The sequence below is a fragment of the Zosterops lateralis genome, assembly GCF_965231275.1.
Source record: "Zosterops lateralis genome assembly, chromosome: 20".
NCBI classification, from domain to species: domain Eukaryota; kingdom Metazoa; phylum Chordata; class Aves; order Passeriformes; family Zosteropidae; genus Zosterops; species Zosterops lateralis.
Genome location: NC_139780.1, coordinates 6,050,032 through 6,064,756, shown reverse-complemented (window position 1 = coordinate 6,064,756; position 14,725 = coordinate 6,050,032). Strand labels below are relative to the sequence as shown.

General features: G+C 50.8%; 2 long non-coding RNA genes across 5 annotated transcripts; both read left to right on the top strand.

The window, feature by feature from the left end:
- The first annotated feature begins 91 nt into the window (after positions 1-91).
- LOC310917384 lies at positions 92-2,419 on the top strand. Of its 3 annotated transcripts, none has more exons than XR_014591438.1 (4): positions 92-200; positions 283-466; positions 1,127-1,206; positions 2,269-2,419. It is a non-coding gene; the product is annotated as an uncharacterized lncRNA (long non-coding RNA). The 3 variants fall into 3 exon arrangements; XR_014591439.1 differs by having other exon boundaries at positions 280-304; XR_014591440.1 differs by having other exon boundaries at positions 280-466.
- Positions 2,420-4,756: 2,337 nt separating this feature from the next.
- LOC310917657 lies at positions 4,757-13,518 on the top strand. 2 transcript variants are annotated; one of them, XR_014591469.1, is made up of 5 exons: positions 4,759-4,826; positions 5,707-5,810; positions 11,988-12,130; positions 12,989-13,204; positions 13,367-13,518. It is a non-coding gene; the product is annotated as an uncharacterized lncRNA (long non-coding RNA). The 2 variants fall into 2 exon arrangements; XR_014591468.1 differs by lacking the exon at positions 5,707-5,810 and having other exon boundaries at positions 4,757-4,826.
- The last annotated feature ends 1,207 nt before the right edge of the window (positions 13,519-14,725 follow it).

Sequence of the window (14,725 nt, the reverse complement as noted above, 5' to 3'; positions counted from 1 at the left end):
CCTCAGCCCGCCAACCACTCATACGCCGCGTCGGCCGTTGCGTCACCGCTGCGCCGCCCGCAGGGCCCGCCGGGAGTTGTAGTCTCGGGCTGCGAGGAGCTGCAGTCCCGTCAGGGGAGCGAGCGGGTCCTTCGCCCTTGTGTGGGGACGGATCTTGGCCAGCACCGGCCTTCCCGAATGCCGGCTTTGTAAGCGTCGAGGTAAAACGTCGTTTCACACATCTGCTGAGAGTTTTCCATGAAAAGTACACCTATAACTGCCTTCCCTGTATTCTTTTAGCAGATGCCCCTTTCGGAGGAGGGATGTACGTGTGTAATGGCATCATTAATGCAACATGCTGCCGTCCGGGCTGATCCTTTTTGTGCCTTCTTTGTGGGCGAGTAAAAAGGGAGGGAGTTGGAATCTGTGGGGTGATGATGTCACTTCGGGCACCCCAATGTAGAGTGAAGATGCAGTGGAGGACGAGGTGAATAGGGCGTGAGAGGGGTTAGGTGGGTCCTCCCAAAAAAGGCAGGTTTACAGCCCAAAAATGCTTGGAAGTTTAGGGGTTGTGTTTGTGGGGAAAAAAAAAAAAAAAAAAAAAAAAAAAAAAAAAAAAAAAAAAAAAAAAAAAAAAAAAAAAAAAACCCCAAACCAAACCAAAAAACAAAACAACCAACCAACCAACAAAAAAAAAAAAAAAAAAAAAAAAAAAAAAAAAAAAAACCAAAAAAACAACACCTGAAAAATGTTAACTTTCATTATCTTAATATGTATATAAAAATAATTTTTATTGCTATGGATTTCAAAATAGAACTCTGTTGTATTTTATACAGGATCTTGGAGGAGAAGAAATTCTAGATATAGATATACAGGGTTTAAAAACGCACATAAAATGTTTGTATATATAAATTACACAATAAAGGGCTTGAAAACAGAAGAAACTGTCTCGGTGAAGGCAATAGAAATAGCTCTGACTGTTTCTGAGAAGTTTTTTTTTCTGTCTCAGTGAAACACAGTCTGCAATCTTGGCTGGAACTGTAATTGCTGCTGCCAGCCAGTGAGGAAATGCCACAGTCAGGGAGGAGGAGGGAGGGTCCACCCAAGTTTCAGCAATGCCACATCACCTTCCCTCCTCTTAACCCAGGCAGACACTGCACTGTCAGCGTTGGTGTCTGAGCACAGCTGAAGCACTGGGCCCGAGGACCTGGGTGTGCTTAGGAGATGGTGAGTAGCAGAATTGTTGTGTTTTGGGTTTTGGACTGCTATGATCACATGGTCACGTTTGCTTTCCTTTATTGTTGCTGACTAAGAGACAACGGCCTGGTGGCCACAGGAATTTCCCTGAGGGAGAGGTGACCTTCTTTGGCACCCGACATGGATTCACATCCCCAGACAACTCAGAGATAAGTGGTGGGGCTAGGAGCCACAGAGGGGGTCACTGGGAGAAATTTGAGTCAGCTTTGGGGATGGAGAGGTCCAGGATGTGCACCTTAGGCTACATCAAGAGAGTCTCATTTTGAGGCACGATGCTGAGGTGTGTAGGGCAGAGCAGTCCCAGCATGTGTCGTGTCATTTGTTTGTTGTGCACTCTGTGTCTTTTGGGCATCTCATCCCTTTTGTGTCTTTTGCCTTTGCCCTTCAAGGGGCCTTTTAAAACCCCTGACATCAACCTTAGCATTTTTGATCTCTGCATTCCTCAGCCAGGTGCCTTTGACTCAGGAGTGTTGGACACACATTGGACTCATCTCTCTTCATAAGCATCCAGGCTGGTGTCTTTCCAGGTCTTGTTCTGAGCTGTATCCACAGCTGTGCACCACCACCATCCACTCTGGTGGATTAGGTCTTGTCAGAATGCAAAGCTATGTAGAGGATTCTGACCATAGGATTCTCAGGCATCTACGTGGTTTTTGGGCTAAATGATCCCATTGGCATCATCTTCCTACAGGGTTCTCTGAGCCTGGTCAGCTCCCCATCGGCCTTACCTCAGTCATCTCATTCCGAGTTCTCTCAGTCCTCAGGGTCACTTTTCTTGCTGAGATATTTCTGTCCCTGTTGTGTCCCCCCTTTTGTCCTGTCCTGTGTCAGGGGTGTTGGTGTGTTTGGCCCGGAGCTGCTCTGCCTTGTTGCTTGTCTGGGTGTAGGGGGAATGGGACAAGTCTCGGGGACTTAAAATTTGTCATGTAGGGTGTAGTTGGCCTGTAGAGGGTATCCCTAGATTGAAACAAAGTGGCTGCAGCTGTCAAGTTCTCCTGCAACACTTTGACTTTTGTCCTGACTTTCTTTCAGATGCAGATGGATTAAATCCACCCTCCTTTTTCCCCCCGAGTATGTGGTCAGCAAGGAAGAAGTTGAGAAATGACCTCCCTGTCTGCTGGACGTCTGGATATAATTGAGAGCACAGTTAGCAAAAATCCTCTGTATTTTCTGCTAAATTAAAAACCTGAATAGAGAAAACCTAAACACTGTGGTGTCTTTTTTTTTCCTTTCAGGTCTCATTCTACCCATGCACAGTATTACCAGCAGTAACTCAATGTTGAGGTGTATTTCAGAGGCAGCGATAAAACAATATAGACATTTTATTTTGTAACTCTTTAAACCTCCTTGTTTATTAGCCAAGAAATCCAAAACTAAGCAAACAAAAAAACCCTAAACAAAACCCCCCACACCCCATCCCCTCCCTCCCCAAAAGCACACAGAAAAAGAAAATATGCCCGTATTATTTTAATAAATATTTACCCCCTTAGAAAACCAGGGTCGTTCAATTGTAATTAACTGTGTTTTTGATGTGTTAGGTTAATGAATTCATATAGTTTAAAATATCAAGAAGTAAACATGAATTGAAAAAAAATATAACTAACAAAAAGAGAATTATAAATTATTCCAAATAATATCAATAGATCCACTCTATATTATTACATGTTCCATATATTATAATATGTCAAATATACCTAATATAATGTACATGACATAATAGATAAATTGTAATGATTAATGGAAATATCAAGAAGAAATATTGAAATATAGCTTAAACTGAAGACCTTTTTGGTTTTGCCTTGGTTGATGGCAGGGTTCTCGTAGTTGTTGTAGTGGGGGGTCTTTTGGGACATTTATTTTCGAGGATGTTTGGAAGGGGAGTTTTGGCCACGTTCTTTTCTGTCTCCGCTCCCTGCGGCAGCGCTGCCACCGTGTGGACACAGAGCGGTACTGCAGCTCTCCCCCGTGCCGGCACCCGAGGCGCGTAGCAGCCCTGGGCGGAGCTGTGCGGCAATGCTGCCATCGTGTGGATATAGAGCGGTACTGCAGCTCACCCCCGTGCCCGTCCCCGAGAGCCCGTAGCAGCCCCGGACTGTGAGCTCACGGGCACTGTTCCCGCCCGAGCGCCGAAAGATCACGGCCAAAAAGGCGGGAAAAAATGAGAGGACCCAGGGCACGTGGTAGCCGGCTCCCTGCGCGCGACCTGGACAACGGAGCCGCCCGGGAGCGATTTTCCGTGGCGTACGCAGGTGCGCGGACACGGGATGGGGGCTGAGCGGCGCCACGACAGTGTTTGGGCAGTCGATGTAGTCAGGAGCCTGTGCGAGCAGCCGAGGGGGACATTAGGGGAGCGCCACAACCAAGATGGCGGCGCGACTCGCGGCGCTTGACCTTCTAAAGATAGCGGCGAAAAGGGTAGGAAAAAGAGAGGACCCCAGGTATGTCTATCGGACTGCCTGCACAAAAACCCGACCACGGCGCCGCCCGGGGGCAATTTTCTGTTGCGTTTCCAGATGTAGGGACACGGGCTGTGGGTTGAACCGCGCCGCAGCTGGGTTCAGGTTAGTGGATTTAGTCAGGCGCCTGTGTTAGACACCCACGGGGGCCTTAAGTGTGCCACAACCAAGATGGCGGCTCGACCAGAATTGCTTCAGCCACAACTAAGATGGCGGCGAGGAGGGGCGAAAGTGACATCACGCTCCTCGCAACCGAAAAGAGCCGAGGCGTGACGGAAATGGCCGAGTTTTGCCGAACAGCCGAGAACAGCCGACGGCTGACGGAAAGCGCCGAGTTTCCCCGAAGAGCCGAACCCAGACGAGTTGCCCCGAACGTCGCCCCTCAGGAGCCTGATTTTGGAATGCTTTAGGGAATTGGCCGAGCAGCTTTTACTTCTGGGGTTTCCATAGAGAGGAAATGAGCTATAGATTTATTTTTCCCAATGCATTTTGAAATTATACCAGAATCTCTGCTCTCCCCTCAGATCCCGTATCCTCGAGTTTTGAGTTTTCTGCCTATACTGGAAAAAAATTCCCCGGCACCGCGGGGAGCGGCGGGATTTGGGGGGTCCCGGGGCCGGCACGGGGGTTCCCCGCGGCCCGGCCCGGCCCTGTCGGCACCAGGAAATCGCCGCCGCCGTCCTCTCGTGCCCGGAGCCCCGGCAGGACGCCGGCGCAGCGCCGGCTGCGGGCGGAGCAGGAGCGGCTCCTGCCGCCCGCAGCGCTCCCGGTCCCGATCGCGACCGCAACGCCGCCCCGGTCCTCAGCCCCGGCCCCGAACCCCCCGGCCCCGATCCGCCGGCCCTGGCGGGAGCGGGGGCGTGAGGGGACAGCGGGGGCTCGCGGAGCCGAGCTGGGATTGGCGGGGCCGGCTCTGCCTCCGGTTGTGATTGGTTGGGCTCACCTGGCCGGCGCTTCCTCAACAGGGATTGGCGGGGCCGGCGCTCTCTCCGGTTATGATTGGCTGAGCTGGCCGTCCCTGGGGCATAAATAGCGCCCTGAGGTGCTGCCGCCCTCAGTCCGGCGGCGGGACGGGGGGCGATGTTTGGCTTTGAGCGGTCGGAAGGAGCGCCGCTGCCGGCCCAGGAAGCGAGGGTGAGCACGGACGCGACTCCTGCGTCTGCCTGCGCCAGTATCTGGGGGTCGGCGGTGTCCTGGGGCAGTGGTGCCAGCCATACCCAGGGCGGCCGGAGGCCGGTGCGGGGCCTGGTGCGGCGCAGGGGGACCGGCTGCTGCTACCAGGGGCAGGGGAGAAGCGCTTCCGTGGCTTCTGGATTTAAAGTAGCATTTAAAATATCAGGAATAAAGCTGCGTATTTTGAAGTTTTAATATTTTATTTTGTTCTTATTAGAAATAACTATTATTTTCTTTTTTATTGCACCACTTCATTATTTTGCTCGTTTTATTACATTATTTTGGTTTGGTTTTCTTTTACTAGATATCTGGTGTTAATTCAGTAAAGGTTGTAGGGCTAGGGCTGAAGCAGGGGCTGTGAGCCCGGTGGAGACAAAAGCCCCAGGGTGTGGAATAAAGCCCTTGGCACTAGAGGCAGGCCCAAAACAGTGTGGAACAATGGAAATGCTGGGGCTGGAGGGTTCTCCCCACGGGAGAAGGGGATGGAGCTGCAGCTCAGGGCCTGCAGGAGATGCCTGGGGGGTTACCAGCCCTTGCCCCGTGGTACCAAGCAGAGGCTGAGGGTGTGGGGGCTCGGAGGGCTCCAGGGCCCGAGAACCAACCCGAGAGCACCTTTTGGGATGAGGGAGCAGGGGCTCAGTGGCTCTTCCCAGCCCCTGGTGCTGCCTGGGGGAGCTGAGGGGGCCTTCGGACAAGTGCTGGGCTGAGACCCAGGGGAAGGGGGGAGATACATGTTGGGCTTCAAGTGTCCCCGAGGTTGGGAATCCAGGAGGGTGGGTGATACAAAACTCCTAAAGACATTTCAGTGATGACAGTGACTGACTTGTGGCCTTATCAACAGCCCCGGGCTGCAGTGAGAAGCAGCAGCAGCAGCTTTTAGCTGCAGGCAGTGGGAAGCTGAGGAGCTGGAGCTGAGACAGCAGAGCTGGAGGAGACACAAAGATGGTAGGCTTTGGGGTAAAACCCCTGTGGGGCTGGAATAGGGAATATGGAGCCGGGACGGGAACTGCAGGCTGGAGCTGAAATCACCGTAAGGGCTGGGGTAGGGACTGGAGACCTGTTGCTGCAGTAAGTAAGGATTGGCAGGTTGAGGCTGGACTAGGGGAACAGGAGCTGAGCTGAAACAACACACAGCTAGAGCAAAAACAAAAAATCATACTCTGAGAACCAGAAGCAGCATTTTTTGCCACTGCTGGGAAGATGTGGAGACAGAAGTGAAACAAGAGCTGGCAGTGAAATAAAGCTTGTGGGACTGAAGCTGAAATCACTGAGGACTGCAGTGCTGCAATTGCAATCACTGTTCAAAGGGGATAGTGAGTGTAGACTTGGGAAGCGACTGTGAAATGGGACACATGCCCAGGGGTTGGTAATGGAATAAAGATTATAGGGATGGAGGTGGAATACCATTTCTAGAGCTGAAGCTGAAACCGCACAACTAGAGACAAAAAAAGGACCCTGTTGTCTCAACCTGGAGCAGCTACACCTGGCAGAGACAGGCAGAAAAACGCACGCAGAGCTGGAAGAACCGTGCTGGCCTTGAAATAAAGCTTGTGGGTCAAGAGCTGAAATCACTGGGGCTGGGAAGGGGACTCTCCAGGGCTCCAGCTGAAATCCCTGCAGTGGTGGCATAGAGACTGCCAAGGGCATAGAAACTCTAGGGCTGACATAGAGCCTGTAGCATTGGTGTGCTGAAATCATTATAGGCCTGTGATATTGATGTTGGGGCTGGGTCTTGACGCTGAAATTGGGAGGGGGGTGTAGAGCTGAAAAGGGATTGCTCTGAGATGGCTCCTTAGAAGCTGGCGCTGCTGGGATGTTGCCTGTGTCTGGGGGTGGCACTGAAGGGCTGGGGCTGAAATCACAGTGGGGCTGAGATATTCACTGCGGGGTGGGTGTAGACACTGTAGGGGTCAGAGCTGAATTGTTACCAAGCTGGGGCCAAGATGAAGATCCTGCCCCTTTGAAGCAGGACAAGATTCAGGCTGCAGAGGTGGAGAAACACACACGTAGGGCTGGAAGAAGAACCCAGCTGGCTGGGAAATAAAGCTTGTGGGTCAAGAGCTGAAACCACTGGGGCTGGGAAGGGCTTTCTAGAGCTCCACCTGAAATCACCAGAGGGGTGGGATAGAGATTGTTAATGGCATAGGAACTGTAGGACAGGTGTAAAGACTGTAGGATTTGTCTGCTGAAATCTCTGTAGGCCTGTGATATTGATGTTTGCACTGCCTATTGTGACTGAAAACGGAACAGGATCACTAGAGCTGAAAAGGGGAATGGAAGATTGCACCAGAAATCCCAGGCTTGCACGGATATTGTCTGGGCCTGTGATAGCCAGTGTAGGGCTGCTGCTGAAATCACTGTGCTGCTGTGATTGTGAGTGATAATAGAAAGAAACTGCAGAGCTGAGAAAGGGACTGAGAGATGCATGCTGAAATGATGGAAGGGCTGGAATAGTCACTATGGAGCAGGGGTGGGGACTCTAGGGCTGCAGCTGAAAAGGATTGTGGGACTGGGATATTGACTCTGGGGTGGACTCAGTGATGGTAGGGGGGGAGCTGAATTGTTTCAGAGCTGGAGCCGAGACAAAGATCTCTAGCAGTGTGCTTTTCACATGGTGGAGCTGCTACCTAGAGCCCCATAAACATCTCCTGTGTAAAAGCCACTCACGGAGGATTCAGGCGAAGCACTCAAACTCACATCACACACGCCATGGCTGGGCTCAGCAAAGAGAGGCAAGAAGGGCCTTTTTGTACGATAAATTCCAGCAAGGTTTATTCCAGCACCCTAAAGGGATCAGGGACAAAAAGACCCGGCCATGTGCTGTGCACAGGCCTAAATAGGGATCAGGAACCAATGGTCTAAGGGCACGGGGGTGGTACTAAGAGCAGGGCAGGGGTCAGTGATCTAGAGAGGGTACAGGAGCGGACACTGGGATACCACCACCAATAGGGAAGCAGGGAAAAGAGAAACTACGAGGACCAGGGGCATGGGGAGAGAAGAGACTGGGGCAAAGCACTGAGGAAGCACCATTCTTTCAGCCTAGGCAGGCAAGACTCTATAGTCCATCCTTCCAAGGCAAGACCCTGGCACTTGCCCCAAGGGGTTTAAGGGACACCACAAGAGAGCAAAGAGTTATTGCTCTGTGGGCAACCAGGCCTCAAATGATGAACTCTTAGGTCTCCCATGCAGCCTCATTACCCTTCCTGCAAAGGCTATGTGTGAGCTGTGATGGACCTCAGAGAGTTCACCCCTACAGAGCTGCTGCTGCTGCAACCCCTGCGCCGACCTACATGCCCATAAATCTTACAGCAGGTGATGGGAGGGAGACCTCACCTGTGCTTCCACTACCAAAATACCCCAGCAGAGGCTGTGGCCACAAGAAGCAGAACCACAATGCTGATGCTGATGGGGCTGCGCTGCTGTTTTCTGGCACAGGGAGGGAAGAGGGTGACTGTATGAAGGTGACAGTGCCAGTCAGGTGCTGCCCCTCACAGGGCCAGTGGCTTTCATCTGCAGCCTGCACCCCATGTCTATGAGTGGCACCTACCCCATGGAATGACAAGGCTGCAGGTGCCCAGGCTCTGGTGGTGCACACGGCTGATATAGCTGTGCCAAGCACAGCAAGCCATGGCCAGGACATTGGAGCTGGTGGGTGAGGTCAGCCTTGGGCAGGATGGGGCTGCTGTTGAGCACTGGGCCTGGAGGCACCTCCTGGCCATCCCGCAGCCAGGCCACGCTGATGGGACAAGGGGTAGAAGCTGCTGATGTGGCAAACCAGCAGCAGCTGGTCTAGCCTAGGGGTGCGGGTGAAGACCGTGGCCACAGGCGGTTCTGGGGAATGAGAGCAAAGGTGTGGGGCAAGTATGGTGGGGCAGGGCTGGTCCCCAGCGTGGGGGTGGCTCTTGCAGGGTCATGGTGGTCTCACCTTGTCTCTCTAGAGCTGCCCTCCCATAGTGGAGAAGCATCTTCATCCCATTGACACAACTTTCATTGAACATGATTTCCACTGTCTCAGTGAAGACAGTGGAGTTCTGGAAAAATGACTCGACATACTGTGAAAACTTGGTGTCCTGGGAGAGGGTCCAGGTGACATTCTTTGTGTTGAGGCTGAGCAAATCCTGACCATTGTAACCCATATAGACAAAGGCCTGGGAGGTTCTGTTGGGGTACAGCACGCAGCCTGCCATCCACTGAGCCACAAATGGGTCTGGTGGAGCAGAGAGTGAACAGAGGTTGCATGAGGGGCTGCAATTGCCTTCCTCCAGCCATGGTCTGTGTCTTCTATACAGCACCAGCACTATCAGATCCTTCCCCATTTCCCAGCTGCTTTTCAGAAAGGGCATGCAGTGAAGACTGGGTACTCACGGGGGACTTCCATTTGCATGGGCACTGCATTGAATATATGGCTGAAGTTATGCAAATAGTTCTTAATCAGGTTCTCAATGGTATCCCAGTCAGCTCGGGGCAGGGCTGGGTGCACCCAGGGCTGGCAGAAGTGGATGGGCCATGTGTATTTATCAAGATAACCAACTTTGATGTCTTCCAGCAGGCCCAGCCCCTCTGTTTCTGCAAATGACGTGTTTTGGAAGGTGTTGGTCTGGAGCAGCCGGATAGTGAAGGTCCCTACATGAGACAAGGGTTGACAGGGAGGAGATGGGACTGAGAGAAGGGGGCTGAGGAAAGTGAAGGAGCTGAGGGATGGGTCCTTGAGGTTGCAGGGATCCGTGGGCCCCCATAAGCCCTTTACAGCCTTTGCAGCCCCAGTTGCCATCCCCTGCACCCACCTGGAGTGCATGCATCCCTGCTGGGGAGGAGGTATGGAGCTAGGGGACAAGGGGAAGTGAGGAAGCAAGTGCCCAAGGTGAGCAGGGAGCAGGAAGCCTCTCCTATGGAGTCCCATGGAGATAGATGAGTATGAGCCAGGGCTCCCACTTACCCTCCAGGTTTGCCCATGTCCCAGAGAGGAGGAGGAAGTAGAGGAGGAGGCAGAGAAGGCAGCAGCAAGGGGACCGCATAGTTCCAGCAGTGAGGCACAGAGTGTGCAGCAGCAGGAAGAATAGACTGTTGAGAGATGTGGCCTCAGATGTCTCCTCAGCCTGCCTCTGCCTGGGTAGCTCTGCTGGTGCTAATGGCCCTGGCAGCCAATGGGGCAGGCACTGAGGTTTAGGGGAGGGCTCTGAGGTTCCCTCGTGGAGTGAGCTGGGGCATCCTGAGTATGGCTGTGAGTGCTGGGGGAATTTGATTGTGAACAAGGTTCATCCCTCACCTCCCGGAGACCCCGCCCGGGGAGGATCCCGGCAGCCCCCGGGAGTGCGGCCCGCGGGAGCGCCTCGCTCCTCACGGCCGCCGCCCGTCCCCGGTGGCCCCGGGCTGAGGCGGAGAGGCCGGGCCCGCTGGAGCCCGGCCGGGCGGCGCCGCGGACACCGGCCCGTCGTGCGGCCCGCCGGACGCGAGATGCCGCCACTCTCCCGGGGTCGGGCCCGCCCGAGAGGCCTCCGGACGGCTCCGGCGCCCGCCGGCCCCGCTCCGCTCCTCGCCCGCCGCTCCAGCCGCACACACCGAGCGCTCGCCTCCGGCGGGGCCGGGCCGGGGCTGCGGACCGAGCGGAGCCGAGCGCCGCTTAGCCGAGCGCGGCCGAACCGCGCCGGATGGAGCCGAACCGAGGCGAGCCCGGCCCGATCCCGCCGAGGCCGGCTGCAGGTAGGGAGGGGCCGTGGGCCAGGGTGGGCAGCCCCTCTCCTCTGAGGGGGAGCGGGGCAGGACGGGCCGGGGGCGGCCGCCGGGCTCGGCCGGGGCCGGGCCGCTGAGGTCTTTCCTTTTCCCATAGCGTTCATATCCAGGGACAGACACAGCATCCCTCGCCACCCGCTCGGTGAGATGAACTCCAGTTCCTAGAAGCAGCTGCATGATGGTGCCCCTCAGCATCGGTAAAGACATGAGGTAGAGAATAATTCAGCAGCTGCGGAACAATTTTGAATTGATTTTTCACTACCTTTTGGTTTAAATGAAAAGCAAAATGAGCTTTGGGAGTCAGGAAGTAAATTGATGCATCGATTTCATGTACAAGCGGGAAATTGGTGAATACGGGGAAATGATGTTGAAGCATTTATTTCTTTATTTATTTATTTTCGTATTTATTTATTTATTTGAATTAAGTGTCTTAGCAATACTGCGCTTCCTGATACCCTCTGGCCATACCTGGAATGCTGTATGTACCTTCCCCTCGTTCCCACACTGGAGGAAATGCAGATGGGGGGGAAAGGCTTGCAGATGTAGTTCATGGAGTCTAATCCACAGCCAGCTTTAATGATGTGTGCCTGTCTTTCCAACATTTTTATGTCCAAGAAGACCAATACATTTTATACCCCGCCTTCTTGTGCTCAATATTCTATCGACAGGAATAAACGAGGGAAAAATAAACTGGTTTCATTCCCCTTCTCTACATAAATTATCATATGGTTTCTTCCAACTGTACTATAGAGAACTGAGATATTTCATCTATTCCATGCAAAGCTATTCAAATTAATGCCTAAGATGTTTCAGCACTTAGGAATTTTATTCCATTTTGTGTTTCAAAACAATTCCAGTAAACAACTTCAGATATTTTTGTAAAACACACAGTAAGCTCTTAAGGGGAGTTTTGGGCACAAGAAGTTGGCTGAGATTGCTTTTTTTGTCACAGTGACATGGCAGTGCTCTCTGGTGAGCAATTACAGTATCATTCTGAATATTTGTTTGTGCATGCTCCGAAAAATGTATTAAATCAACTCGAGTGTAATACTTGAAAAACAGTGCATATTGCCAATGTGATAATTTAACGGTGTGGTTGTATTTTTAATTTAAAGAAAATGTTGTTTTTTCTGTAATTTTTAGGGGATTATTATGAATTTTCTCTATGCAGGTAGTACCACCTTGCTCTGCCTTGGTAAGAAACCCCTGTGTTCTTCAGTCAGTTTTGCTTTCATGGGCCTACTGTGTTAGAAAAACAATTTGTTTCTTTTCAATATTTGTCAGACCACCCACCCAAAATTTTTGCTACCTTCTCCTGCTGTTATATATCTAGGTGTGACTTGTTTGAATGTCTTACAAATAACTTTTCTGGTTTATCTTTCCTTTCTGCAGGATTTCTATGGAGGAGAAAAGCCTCAGATGGGGAATACTTGAAGATCTACCAGAAACCTTTCAAGACTGGGCAGAAGTTCTCAGAGAGAAACTACTGTCGCATCAAAGGCAGGCAGATGATTCCTGTAACTTCTGTCTGAGAGGTAAATGCATTCAGATAAGGCTTTTCATTTCTTGTGGAGGTAATTTTTCAGTATGCAGCTGAAAAGACCAAGAGGCATGTTGTTGTCTTAATCCGTATCATAATCCATCAACAAAATACTAAAATATATGCATCAGACAGGAGACAACTGTTTGGAAGAAGTTAGAAGTGAAACCGGACCTTTGCAAATATTTGTTCTTGTCCAATATACACTCTAGAAAGTGGATACATTAAAATCGTATTTTAGCAACAGTAGGGTATTGCAATTTGCTGTATTCACAGGAGACATCAAAGCAATTGCCAAATAGATTTTCTATACATTTTAGTATTTGATAAAGGTCTGTGTTATATATGCCAGAATATAACTTTTAATGTTAATGCCATTATGTATCACAATTCTTTTATTTTGAGGAGTAATTGATTAAAATTGTGATTTCTCAGGGTTTTTACAGTCAGGAGCTGTAATTTAACCAGAAGTGTGGTAAATTACAGATAGACCCCAAACTGCATGTTATCGGCTTATTATTAGTTTCCTTTGAATAGCAGATTATGAGACATAGTTTGTTTGTTATATATTGCCATTCAAAATATCCTAAATAACATAGTAATGTGATTAGTGTCCCTCCATGCTTGTGCAACTGTGGACATCATCAGACCTAAAATAAATGCAAAATTTCTGCTCATATTCATTTATGTATTAAAAGCTGTGAAGTACTTGTGTCCCCTCTGGAATAAATCCCTGTGTCTCCTCAGACCTGCTGCTTTGCAGTAGAGCTTGGACACATTTTGCTGAAGTTTTGTTTCTTAATAATTAGAGATCCACCAGTGGATGATTTCCATAGGTTCTCCTATTTTGTAGGAGCTGCACGGCGAGGTCAGTATTCTGAGGGAGACAAAGCTGCCGAGGGCAAGGAACGTGGAGCATCCAGGGCCTTCTCCCACCTGAGTTTCTCCTGGAGCGTGCTGCGTGTCATGCTGGATGTTTAACCTGGCTTTGGGGTGTTCTCCTGCAGTCCCAGCCTAACTGCTGCCCCTGAGCCGAGGCCTTGCTGTGTCCCAGCACTAAACCCGGCAGGTGGGTCCTGCTTTTCCAGCTTTTTAATCCCACGGGCAGTCCCAGATTCCCGGATCTTCCCTGGGCACAGCCTGGACTCTCTCCCTGGGAGCTGCACTTCAGTCTGCCTGAACCAAGGACCTCCTGTTTGAAACTTTATTCCTGCTGTTTTTCCTCTTGCAGGTAGTTGGCAAAAAAGGAGAGAGCCCGTAGGAAGTGAAGCCACTGGAAGGCCTTATCCCAGTGCAGGGTTCCCACTTTTCTCTCTGACTCCTGGATAAATGCCTGAGCATAACCAGAGACTGTCCATTTGATTTCCTGCACTTTCCAATAAATTATTGCTTTCAGCTGGAGTGTGTTCCTGGTGTCATCCTCCTCCTCCTCCATGGATTTGTCAATAGAATTGCTGTCTTTTGCTGAGTTGCATTTTGTTATTCCAGCAATTGTGGCTCTTTTGTTCCACAGAAACTTCCCAACTCTGCTGAGAGTTTCAGCTGTCAAATCCAAGTAAGATGGGAGTTTCTTTGGATTGTTACTCCAACAAAATAGAGATCCTTCTGTAATAGGAGTAAATAGGCATGTTTAACTCCCTCTTCCCTTGAAAATCAGAGCAGAGGAAGCAGATTTGAAATCATAATGCCATGGACTTCCTGACTGTTCCAAAAGTTTTCAGTGTTAGAAATATCTGGGCTTGTTTTGCAGGCAAGCTGGGAGTTAGATATTATTCCTTCCTTTTATTTGATGTTTATCCTCTCTCTGATTTTAGCAAGGCAATATTTATTTTTTCCAATTTTCCATCCTCGCTACAGAACCCCTCTCTCAGAGGCTCCAAGCTCTGTGTGCAGAGTTGCTTTTCTCAGCAAAAGAGAGCTTGCAGCTGCTGTTATGTCTGCCATGGAAAAGAAGCAGGGAGGCAGCAGAAACTGGTTTCTGGCTGCTAGAGACATGGAGAAACAGCAAGTGTGGCAGAATGTGTTCCAAAGCAGCAGGAGCTACCACCGGCTCCTGACAGGCTTCTTTTCACTTGGAGAACACAGAAAACACACCAAGGTGCTGCTGCAAGCAAATCACCAGCGACATCAGGGACTCGCTTCTGGCTGCTACAGGCATGGGAATATGAGCTGGAGGATATAGAGTGTTTGGGTAATTTGGGGTGCTAAAGCTGTTGTGGCATGGGTGGAAATGGAGATGGGGCATTTGTGTTGCAAATCAAGAGATAAGGGATGCAGTGATGGTGTAGATATGGAGTGCTCAACGGCTAAGGGTGAGGAGCAAGTAAAGTCTCAGATGAGATTTTTGCCTGGCCTTATCCTGCTTCCGGTGTGTTGGAATTTCCTGTCACCTGCAGTTTGATTGGTTTAAAACTCAACGTTTTCACGACTTTGGGCTGGCTTGCTCTGTGGCAGAGAGCTCAGAGAATCTGGGATCTGGCTGCTTAGCAGGGCTCTCAAGACAGCATCACAAGGCAGCAGAGCTCCCAGCTGGCTGGTGAGTCAAGGAAAATGTCTCCAGCCAGGGATAGGGTGCTAGGAATCAGGGCTG